The sequence below is a fragment of the Xiphias gladius genome, chromosome 9, assembly GCF_016859285.1.
Source record: "Xiphias gladius isolate SHS-SW01 ecotype Sanya breed wild chromosome 9, ASM1685928v1, whole genome shotgun sequence".
Taxonomy (NCBI): domain Eukaryota; kingdom Metazoa; phylum Chordata; class Actinopteri; order Istiophoriformes; family Xiphiidae; genus Xiphias; species Xiphias gladius.
The window spans coordinates 20,911,258-20,924,288 of record NC_053408.1 but is presented as its reverse complement, the minus strand read 5'-3'; positions in this window follow the sequence as shown (position 1 = coordinate 20,924,288).

The following is a 13,031-nucleotide window of genomic DNA, read 5'->3' as shown; positions in this document are numbered from 1 at the left end:
GTGAATGATCAGATCAAGCCACCAAAAGTGTTCTACAATCACCAAATGGTGAGTGGGTGGGAAGTGTTTTCAAATATGTGCTCACAGAAGCCCACCTCTCCTGCAGAGCTGCCCAAGGAAAACCTACTTATGAAACACACTTTTTCATCGCAATATGCAGCTTTATCCATTAGGCAGTAAGGTCTATACTAAACTCTCCCCCTCATCAGGTCAAATTCAAGTCCCAAATTAATGGCTGCCATCAAGATGAAACTTTTACTAAATACTGTAGTGACAACTGGATTGCAGCTGGCAAAGCACTTCTATGTAACAGGTGCAGATGCTAAATTTGCCCAAAGTAAACAAAGCATTATGGGAGTGTAGCAATATTGTTGAGTGGCTCTATTGTTCTTGACCATATGTTGGTGAGTGAGCCACGTAGTACAGTAGAGCATATTTCTATGTTTGTTTGTTTGTTTTTTTATACCATTAGTAAGTCCTAAAATTTTTTAGGGAGAATTGTACCACAAGAGTAAATCAGATCAGTACCAGTGCAGTATTTAAGGGGTTCCCTACCTTAATCCTCGGCTGAGCATAACTATTATCTAACCCATCAGTTACACTACTAATGCGGAGGAGGTCCTATGGCATTTATTTAAAACAATGTTAATCAGTGTGGGTTTGAGTTTTGCACTTCTCGGTTTTTATTTCCATTTCTGACCTTGGCCCTTATAGTAAATGGACAAATGTTGTAGGTGTTGGGATTCTGTGTCGTGTGGCTCTGCTGCTCTTCTACTGGCTCATAAACTGCTAGTCATATCCTTCCAGGAACTCTGAGAAGTCACCAAAGAGGCCCAATCAAACCCCAAGGAAGGGAGCTGGGCTGTGAAGCAATTTTGTCAATGCAGCCATACTGGGTATTACAACATTAGCGTTCACCATGTGATGCACACTGGCCTAAAAAGCATTTTTCCCATAAACAATTACTGGAAACTGAGTGGCCGTAAAATGGTGAATAAATTTTATTAAGCATCACAAACCCCTGAAATGAAATAATTTAATCCTTTCTGTCCAGTAACATTTTTGCGTGGAGCCAACAGGGAGTCAGCAGATTCTGTCTCGGAAATGAATGCTCTCAACCAGCTCAATTGAACAAGGACTCTAGTGTCTATGCCCTATGGGCCCAAAAATGTGAAAGTGTGAGGAAGTCTGCAGAAGCCTGACCAAATTTGATGTAGACTGTATTTGGTGTATGCGCCTAGTGAGCAACTTTCAAATGAATGAATGGGGTGTCATAAGCAAATGTTCTGTGGCTCTATATCAATCTTTTGTTCAGGGAATGGAAACCTTTGCACCGGTGCACCATGATACATTTTAAAAGATCTATTTTTATCTATTCTTAAATTTTGTTTTCATTCAATATCACTGAACTTCATCAGAGGAACAGAAAAAAAGGAGTGAAATTGTTGTAAATAAGTATTTAAATCTATTTTTTTTGGCTGGACCACAACAGCAGTGAGTGAGTGAGTGGGTGAGCGAGGGATTAAGTTACACAATTGTTCAGCCGAATGCCACGTGACTGAATGCTGACATTACACCATTGGTCGGCCGGCCTAGTGTTTGTTTCCCCATTGGTCATTGCTCTTTCAAAATGAACTAGAGCAAACCGTTTCTACTGAATCATCGGGGGGGGGGCATTTATAGGCAATGTTACCAACTTAGCACTAGATCTTAGTGCTAGATTTACAAACTTTTTACACCCCTTAGCACAAGGGCGGGCTTTCCCTCCTCAGTCACACCTCTGTATCTGTCTCACTCAATTGATTGCATGGCAGCTGACACAGATGTGAATGAGCCTCTAATGTTCTCTCTGAGTGATCATTTTACAAGTAAATAAAGCTGAAATCACAGCACAGCTGTTGACTTTAACTTACAGCTCTGGAAAAAATTGAGAGACCACTGCAAATGCTTCTGAAATCAGCATCTCTACATGTATGACAGCCATTTTATTTCAGTGTCTGTTGAATTCCAACACAAGCACAACTCATTCTACATAATGAGGTACTGATTAGATGATCACCTGAACCAAATCTTATTTAACGAGGAAAAGTATAAAAACCACTGCTGTGGTCATCACTATCCTCTTGCAATAGGACCAGATGGATGGCAAAAACAGTTCTAGTAGTACCTCAAAAGTTATTGCAATCAAAAATAACTATTGACCATGCCAAAACAAAAGTTTTGAGTGAGGAAAAGAAGGGTTCAATTCTGGCTTTACTGGCAGAGGGATACAGTGAGCGTCAGGTTGCTTCCATCCTTAAAATTTCTAAGATGCCGGTTCATAAGATCAAGGTCAAGCAGCAGACCGGCAGAGGGCGAAAACGGCTCTCCACTGACCGGAATCACCCTCAACTCATTCGAATGTCACTCAGCAACCGTAGGATGACATCAAGTGACCTACAAAAATAAGGGCAAATGGCAGCTGGGGTGAAGTGCACGGCAAGAACGGTTCGAAACAGGCTCCTACGGGCAGGGCCCTTCATCAATGAGAAGTAAAGACGAGCTAGGCTGAGGTTTGCAAAAGACCATAAGGATTGGACTATAGAAGACTGGAGTAAGGTCATCTTCTGAGTCCAGTTTTCAGTTTTGCCCAGCACCTGGTCATCTAATGGTTAGATGGAGACCTGGAGAGGCCTACAAGCCACAGTGTCTCGCACCCACTGTGAAATTTGGTGAACGATTGGTGATGATCTGGGGGTGCTTCAGCAAGGCTTGAATCGGGCAGATGTGTCTTTGTGAGGGAGGCATGAATCAAGCCACGTACAAGATCCTGGAAGAAAACTTGCTTCTTTATGCTCTGACAATGTTCCCCAACTCTGAGGATTGGTTTTTCCAGCAGGACAATGCTCCATGCCACACAGCTAGGTCAATCAAGGTGTGGATGAAGGACCACCAGACCAAGATCCTGTCATGGCCAGCCCAATCTCATGACCTGAACCCCATTGAAAACCTCTGGAATGGGATCAAGAGGAAGACGGATGGTCACAAGCCATCAAACAAAGCTGAGTTGCTTGAATTTTAGCTGAGACTGGTGGAGAGCATGCCAAGACGCATGAAAGCTGTGATTGAAAATCAGGGTTATTCCACCAAATATTGATTTCTGAACTCTTCCTTAGTTAAAACATTAGTATTGTGGTGTTTAAAAATGAATATGAACTTGTTTTCTTTTCATTATTTGAGGTCTGAAAACACTGCATCCTTTTTGTTTTGGCCATTTGTCATTTTCTGCAAATAAATGCTCTAAAGGACAATATTTTTATTTGGGAGAAATGTTAGTAGTTTATAGAATAAAACAAATGTTCATTTTACTCAAACACATACCTATAAATAGTAAAATCAGAGAAACTGATAATTTTGCAGTGGTCTCTTGATTTTTTTTTTCCAGAGCTGTGGATGTTTTGGTGGTGTGGTGTTTTTTTTTGTTTTAATATTGGACAATGTCATGGTTCTAAAATCAGGATTTTAGCAGAGCAACAGCTTGGAAATGGCTTGGAAGTGACTGCTGGTTAACATGTAGTCTTAATGAGCCATGTTTGAGTCACTATGTCATACTTGTTCCAATGTCTGACAAGAGAACAACATTCATAATTTAAGATTTTTGACTTATGATAAAACGGCATAGTATTTGGAACCTATTGTGTAGGCTACATTCATGTACTACAAAAAATTGTGACTGTTGTAACCTCCAAATTACTTAAAACCCAGGAATAAAGTGCAAATTACTATTTATCATCTGGTGTAGGAAATTGTTCCTAATTTTTTTTTTTTTTTTTTTTTAGAAAAATATACAGTTGTCCCTGAGGTTAGGAAAAAGTCAAAAATGATGCCCTTCTGCATTTTGAGCCACATCCCACAACTCATTTGTTGGTAGACAGTTCCCAGGACAATGAAACCTTATTAATCAGTTAAGCAGACCATAGACAAGGACTATAGACAGGGAATAAATTATATGTGAAAAATACTGTTGATGGGGCTTTTGGTAAAGCTAATTAAGAATATTTGGAGGAGATGTATTTTTGAGTGCTATATATACAAATTTGGGTTGCTGTATTTTTCAGAAGCTGTATACTTCATGCTTTTCTCTGCTCTTCCTAGAACCCTACATTACTCTCGTGTTGTGAAAAGCCAATGTTGACTCTCTTCTTCAATATGAATGTGTTACTAAGCACTGGGAATACACTGTTATTAAAGAGAATGATGATTGACCATGATGATTTCCAGCTCTTTGTGCACCCACTGATATTCTGTCTAATTCAGCCTACTATCCAACTGTGCCAAAATGTTCAGCTCTGCTGCTACAGCTCCAATGGTCACAAAATTTACCCATACTCTGTTTGTCACACACAGGTGAGCTTGTGCCATGGGCATACACCGCCAAGGGATTCTATTTCAGCATTCAGAGTCCGTGCTGTGGAGGAGGTGAAAGTCTATTTTGGACTTGGACTTTAATTTACTTGGGACCAATTATCAATGAGATCTACAGCCTCTTTAACCTGCTGCTCTTCCTGAGACACAGAGAAAATATTAAGAACTTTATTGGTTGCTGGTAAAGGCTTGGGGAAAACACTGAAAGCTCAGTGTTTCAAAATGCTTTAGAGTGAGAAGGAATGAACTGTCACCATCCCATCCAAAGCAGCCAGAACAGGCTTGGACTGAGTGTGCTCTTGACTGTATCATTTTTTACCATAAGCAAATATATCAAATACCCTGCAATGTGAAATACTTTTAATTATTAATGTCTCCCCTGACTCCTTATAGACACACTTAGAAAGAAAATGTTTTGCTTATTGTTCAGCTGTGTGTCTAGGCTTCTTATCTCATTAAAACTAAAAATGTACAGACTCTAGAATATCTTCAGAATTACATGCAAATGAACCAATCTTGTATAATCAAAATGTTTTAAGAAAATGTCCAAGGTTTCTGAACAGCCTCAAAAAAATGATTTCATATAGTGAAATAAAAAATAGACATAAAATGTATGCTTGACACAATTATTGACACACTTTTGATTCATTTAAATTAGTTCCTCAAACTAAATAAAAAATAACTACGACTCACCTGTGCTTAATTTTCACATGACCTAATTAACCAATGAATGATGGTTTAATTGCATAAAAAGGGGACGATTGTTTCAAGTTCCTTTTTCACAATGGCGAGCCAAGAGAGCTGTCTGCGAGAACCAGAAATGCTATTATCAAAAAACATAGCCATTCCAACGGTTACAAGGCAATCGCCAAAGATCCTGTTATCCCTGTTTCAACAGTTGGTAATGACATCAAGAAGTTTCACAGTCATAAAACTGTTAAGATGCTTCCAGGACGTGGTGCTAAGAAGAAACTCAATGAGGGTGGGCTGCGTAGGTTAGTGCAGATTGTGGAAAAAAAAACCTCACAAGACATCTAAAGAGCTTCAGGCTGACCTGGAGCAATCTGGAGTTGTGGTTTCAGCCCGTACCAAACGCCGCACACTAAACCAAGTAAGGCTCCATGGGTGAAGGCCAAGTAGGACACCACTATTGAAAGAAAAAGGCACAAAAAGGCAAGACTAACGTTTGCAAAAACGTTCATAGATAAGCCTCAGTCTTTCTGGGATAATGTTCAATGGACAGATGAAACCAAAGTAGAGCTCTTTGGGAATGTAGTTCGTCAGTTTGTTTGTAGCTGATGAAATGAAGCCCATGAGGAAAAGAACACCCTGCCTATAGTAAAAAATGGTGGAGGTCCTATTATGCTGTGTGGCTGCTTTGCTGCCTCATGTACTGGAGGCATTTCAAGTATTAAAGGAATGATGAAATCAGAAGATTACCAAGGCATTTTAGAGCCAAATGTGTTACCCAGTGTCAGAAAACTAGTTCTGAGGTGAAGGTCTGGGATCTTTCAGCAGCACAACAATCCAAACCCCACATCCAGGAGCACAAAAGAATGGTTGAAAAAGAAAAGATGGACTGTTTTAAACCAGCAATGAGTCCTGACCTAAATCTCATTGAAATCCTTTGAGAGAACTGAAATCTGCCATTGCAAAAAATACTCCTGCAAACTTAGAGTTTGAGCTTGAAAAAAATAGCAATGGAAGAGTGGCAGTAACTACCAGCAGACAGATGTGAGAAGTTTCTAGATGGCTACAAGAAATGTTTAGAGGTTGTCATTGTTACCAAAGGCTCAGCAACTAAATATTAGTGAAGGGAGCCAATAACTGTGTCTGGAGAACATTATCTGTTTGTGTTATTTCAGTATTTTGTTCAGCAATCTTGGACATTTTATTAAAATATTTAGATTATACAAATTTCGTTAAAATTCAGGACTGCCAATAATTTCAACCAGCACTCTAATCCACTGGTAGAGGGGTAATCAGGAGGTTCGTAGCCGAACTTTGTTGGTTGACTCAGGTGTGGACTTAAAACTGAGTGCTCTTTGTCTCCTCATAAAAACACACACAGACCATCTAACCATTAAAAACATTTAATCATGGTTTAGTTGCTACAAAAGTGCAAGACTGGATATTGTAAGAAAACAAATAAAATATGTTGAAATACGTTGCCGTACAAATTAGTAGGAGAGCGTAAACTAGAATTACCACCTCGTGGTTGTGTGACTCCGCCAACCAATCAAGTTGCAGTTTACATCCATGTCTGTCCAGAGGCATGTACTAAATGTAGTGAAGACTTTGAAGGAATCTAATAAAGGTATTATGTGTATTTTATCATATTTAGTGCATGGATTCTTGAGTTATGGCCAAAAAAACATTTCTCCCATTCATAAGGTCACAGCCACCTCAAGTGACCAAAGGTCAGGTCATAGTTACATTGACCTTTGACCTATGACCACTAAATTCTAATCATTTCATCCTTGATTCCATGTGGATGTTTGTGCCAGATGTAATGAAATTTGCCTCCAAGCTTTCCTGATGTATTGCGTTGACAGGAATGGGACAGACGTGACGTCACTGTGACCTTGACCTTTGACCTTTGACCAACAAAATCCGATTTGCTCATTCTTGAGTCCAAGTGACCGTTTGTGCTAAATTTGAACAAAGTCCATCCAGACGTCCATGAGATATCATTTTCATGGAGTGGCACAGACGGATGGACGGTCAGCACGAAGACATTATGCCTCCGGCCATGGCCGTCGCCAGCAGGTGGAAAACACCTTAACAGGTTGTATCCAAGTGCACTATAATCACATATATACAATATTATGTGCAGGTGATCAGTGCAAACTATTTAGCAGTAATCAGTGTTGCCTGACTGCAACCACATTACATTAGGTTAGGCTACACTTCAAATAAAGGCTCTCTTTAATTTTTCTTACATCACGAGCCAGCTGTTCAGTCCACACGCTGTATCAAATAAGTGAGCGGGTGTTACCGGCTTCACTGCAAAGCGGTAAGCTAGGTTGTAGAGACAGGTTGTGGGCGGCTACAACTTGAGCCCCGTTTTTTGGTCTATATTTGTTTACATTTTGTCAAATTTGCAAAATTAAAAGTTTGCCCAGGTAGCTAAGTTTGACCGCAAACACAATAATTGTTGAAATAACATTTTGAAGGGAATAAAGAATAACACGCTGATCTCTCAGCCATATTCTCTCAGCAGGTTTGGAGAAATATGGAGCACAGTGAAGCATGATAATTCATCCCAACCCTGACCCCTTCATTCCCTGGGACCTCTTCAACTGTAATCAAAATGCTAAAAAAATTACATACCCAGTAAAACCTTACTTTTAATGTTGAAGCAGGTCTTTTGCTAAAAACTGAAGTGACTAGAAAAACACGTCCCATTCAGTACAGATAAGAAATTACAATTATGTTGAATAGAAATGCACATTCTCATTTTAATTACTGACAAGTGATAAAATATTCACATCAAATGATGGAGCCTTTTCTGTGAAGATGAAACAATTCCCATTAGTTGCACTAAGCTGATAAGTATTGCCGGCAAGGTGGATATTTTTAAAATACATCGTCATTTGCTGATGGATAGATGAGGTTTTACCGTATCAGGTAATCTCTTTCCAGCAGCCACAGTGGATTTGCATGATTGAAGTTTGATCATGGTAACTATCAAGAAGTGTTTAATTAAAGGGCTGAGTTTTAACTAAGTCAAGAGAATTGTTTTAATCAATTAATAGCCAGCAGTCACCCTCAGAGATCTTCGGCACTCTGGACAGCTTGATGTGGTAACCCTGTCAAAACACCTGCTTGGATGTGGAAATGCGACCTGATGAGAGTTACTAGAGAGAGAGAGGAGAGCTGACAGAAAGCTCTTTATTTCCCTCTCCAATATCATTCCCCAGTTTGCAACATATTTATAAACCAATTAGTCTTTACATAACCCCTCAATCCAGTGAGTCAGCTCTCCTAATTATATATAATGACGTAACATCAAAAAAAAAAAAAAAAAACAGTAAGTAAGAAGAACTTTTATGCAATCAAATACTTATTTGTCATTCCACTAGTCAGGCGAATCTGCCCGTGAAGAGCTCTCACCTTCTCAGCCAATGACTATAGTTACCTACCATCCTTCATAAAGCACCATTTGTTTAATTCTGTGCTGTCGGTCAAATTATGAGAGTATGTTTTTTTATTATCATTATTATTAAATGGAGATCTCATTGTGAAACCAGCCTCTTTCTGTAATGCAGATTTATGCTGACAGAAAACCAAGCCAGTGATCATTCCGGTCACATAAGAAACAGAACCAATACATTTTCTCATTGAGGCAAGAAACCATGACATAGGGATGAGAAGAGGAAAAAGCGTGATGAAAGAGCAAATGATGAAATTAATTGGTGTGGAGATGTCATGTTCAGCTGCCCAACACTGCGGTTCGGAGTGAAGATATTTCACGGTTAGATACTCAAGGTCCCCAAAGAATGGTCCTGAACGATTCTGGTGACCCTGACCTTTCCCTCGGCAACACCGAGGGATACGTTAGAAATAACCAAATCTAATAATCATCCATCGTGATACTATACTTCTTTTCATAACCCCCCAAAAGCATTTCAGGTCCAAAACTTAGGATGTGGTTATTCCACAAAAACGGGGGTGCAGTTGTCTCATTTTTGTCTGGGGGGGGGGGTCCACAGTCTCCACTTTGAAAACCCCTGTCAAATTTAGATGATTATACATGAATTTTCATTGGTAGGTACACACTGAAACTATATGACACTATTTTTATGTCACTCTAAAGATTTAGTAAGTCAGCCTTAAAGATGAGTCGGAAATGTTATGCGAATTCAAGTATGGGTTGAGTTGGGTCCACCCTTCGCTAGGGTTCTCTTCCACACACACAAACAGACGGTGCCATTTTAATCCGGACTTTGATGGACACTATAAACCCTTTCTAAGGCCAGTGAAAAGCTGTCTGTTTACAGCTGCAACATGACTGTCACTACAAAAGAAAAACAAAACCCTGGTTGAATAATAATGAGACCTGGCCACCTTTGAACAGATATATTCTGAATTAATCATAATTAGCCCGAATGAAATCTTTCAGCACACTGCATTTTCTCTCTCCTTTCCTCCATGCAGCTATTCTCTCACTCTACCTTCCCTTCCCCGTCTGTTTCTGAGAAGGCACAGAAGAAAAATAAAATCATTTGGCTGTCCTTAATGTGTTTTGATTTTCCCATTAGCAACCCAGTCATTCTTCCTCACATAGGCATGAACATAATTAGTGTCTTTCATCTGCATAAATTTGGCCTATGAACCACAAGAATATCGATCAGGCTTGCAAGCACAGCCGTACCTGCAAATTATGAAGTCTTTGGTGGCAGCGTGGTTGCTGTGAAAACAGGATGTTTTTCTTTTGTTCAGCACAAGCACATTAACAGTGTAAACTCTGGCTGCAGCTTTGACTCTCACATACAGTATTTGCTTCCTGCAATTCCGATACTTTGATTTGATGCAGTTTCTTCTCTAAGTGATACATTCAAACCTACAACGTCATTTTACAGCAGCAGCACAATTAGTATTAAAAATTCAGTCTTCATCGTCCTCTTAGTATTCATGCCTCCACATTAGCCAGCATAGGATAATTGTTATCACCAAAAATCTCTCTGGTACCCACTCACTCACTCAAGACTGGCCATTTTCAGATGCGAGGAATAGAATGGCTAAATTAATCCTGTTACACAGCCTGTATCTGTGCATTTATAGGAAAATTGAAAGGTTTACATTCACAGTAAGTATAACTGAAACATCCAATAACCATAACCAACACTATGCTCTATGTATGCAAGAATGAAAAAATGTATTATATCAACTTTTGCTCATCAGACATTTCAGTCATTAAGTGTCATATTGCCTTTTTGGAGATTCGGATGCTTTGTTCGTGAAATTGTTATAAATCTGGAACAATATGCCCATTTTTCATTCCCTAATCCTTTGCCCCTTCATGTCCTGTGATACAGAGAAAATGGAAACATGAGTTTTAAAATATATTTGCATGACAGTGAAAGCTGAAGTTCAGTGATACAAAGGACACGAAGTTGGGCCTGAGGAGGACGCACTGAAAGCAGTTCAAGTGGCAGCGGAAACGGAAGTTTGGAAGAAAGCTGAAGCGACGGAGTAGTTGAAAGAACTGAGAGAAGTGATCAGGGAAGGGATGATCGGAGAACGTAGCGTTTGATTAACAGATTGTTGTAAACAAGGAAATAGTTTAGCTACTTTCTTATTAATAATTTGTGATGTGCTTGTGGTTCCTGCTTTAACTGGCTACTTTTCAATTTGAATAAATACTCAACATTATAACCGATTTTTTTTTCTTCAATACCTTACCTACGACAACAAGAAATATATTATTCATGGTAAATGGACTTCACTTATATACCCCTTTTCTAGTCTTGCTGACCACTCAAAGCGCTTTACACTACATGCCACATTCACCCATTCGCACACACATTCATACATCGCATTCACACACTCACACATATCGATGGCGCAGCCATCGGGGCAATCCGGGGGTTCCGTACCAGGACCAAGGACACTTCGACACGTGGACTGGAGGAGCCGGGAATCTAACCACCGACCTTAGTTGGTGGACGACCCGCTCTACCTCCCGAGCAGAGTGCAAGCACTGAATGGATTTAAAGCACTGAAAGCAACTATAGCTGTAGTTAAATTGTAAGGGTCAGGTTATGCTGGAAAAAAACTGGTCTCTAAAGCCCGTTGTTTGACAAGATCGGAAATGAAGGTTGGAGCCCCAATAAGCTTCTGCCAGCTGCTAATCTCCCTGGGTTCCAGCCATTGAAAAAGTTCTACATAAAACACCAATACAATCATGGACGCAAGGTCCAAACCATAAAATACACTAAATAAAACAAAAAATAGTAATAAACACAAAAGCACCTGATATTGATACTACACAGAAGTCAATAATGAATAAATGGTTCTAATTACCCTGTATAATATAATCACAATAAAAGCAAAAGGGTTGAAATACAAGCTCAAATAATAATTATAACAATACAGTTACATTTAATATTTAACATCCATAATATTCATGAAAAGTAAGGCTTCATCAGATAGAAAAAAGTTTACCTTCAGTCATATAGACTGCTTTAGGTCCATCTGCACTTCTTTCTTAAACACGTTTTATTTCTCTAATACTGCTTCTGATGCTTTTTGTGTTACTATGGACAAGCAGTTCTGGTGGAGTATAGTGGTGCCTTAAGACCTGAATGAATTGAAGAGTCAGTTGAAGTGTTGGCGCCGAAAGTCATTAACATGTTTATGTAAATGAACATGAATTTAATATTTCATGATACAATTCTTCAGTTTCTTACTTTACCTTACAGCAAAACTAGTTTTTCCTGGTTGTCTTTGTCAATTTCTCTCTGTGGCAAGATTGAAACGCCGTAATTTTCCAACTGCTAATATACAGTATTCAAATACAAACACAAAATGAGATGAAAAAACACACTTTTTCAAGTAATTAGAGTAAGTTAAGTACAACCACAAAATATTTCTTACCACATCAATCATGAATGAGCTGCAAATGTGTTTAATGTGGTTGTAAAACACAGAAAGAAGCACAGCTCTGAATATTTTGGAAACGCCTGTGCTGAGGAACAGAAAGCTAGAAGATGCTCTCCTTCTGAAATGGTTTGAGTGGACACCAGGGGTAGGGCTCCTCAGAATCAGTTTTGTGGAGTGCAATGTCCTAACCCTCAGACAGACTTGTTCTACACCCTACTAACTCCTCTCCCCTGCTGCAGTATTTTCTTGTAATACTGTTTAACTGTGCAGCCTGGAAGGCATGACTACGTGTTTCCAAGAGTTTAAAGAGATCATAATATTAATTGCTTCATTTAATGTGAGGATACACTCTTGATCGTGTTGGCACTGATCCTAACATCTGCCTGCCCCCTAGTATCTGGAATGAAGTCTACAAAAGGAATTAGGGAACTTCTGAAACTTTTAATTGAGAGTAGCAGCGAGGGCAGTAAACGTGTGCCAACAAATCTAATACTGAATGTCTTACTTGTAGCCTTCTTAAACCTTAACATTGTGTTAGTGTATATATATTGTTTCTTTTTGTTATGTACCCTGTTAAGGTTACTGCACATAGTCGACTTAATGACCAAGATAACTGGTTGCATCAATCGATCCGCTACAGGTGTAAGCAGGTCTTGATATTTCCCACTTTTCACATTGGAAAAACAGTAACTATTTGCTGTAGTAAAGCAACTTAGCAGATTTCCTCCTAAATCTGATCCAATGACTCATAGTGTAACATGTACTGTAGTACAAATGCCTGTAAAATCAACCAATTACATTATAGGAATTTAGCCCAGCCCAGTCTCACATTATACACAGTAATCACTGACACTTCCTTCCCTGTTGTGTAATTGTTGCTGCATAAACTGGTGCACGAAAAGCCACAATTTCCCCCCATGGTCCACATTTGAGGTGTGATGGAGCTCGACGGACTTAAGTGATAATCTTTTACAACTTAAACGTTATTTTCATTGTTTTGGCCACATTTTGTATGATTA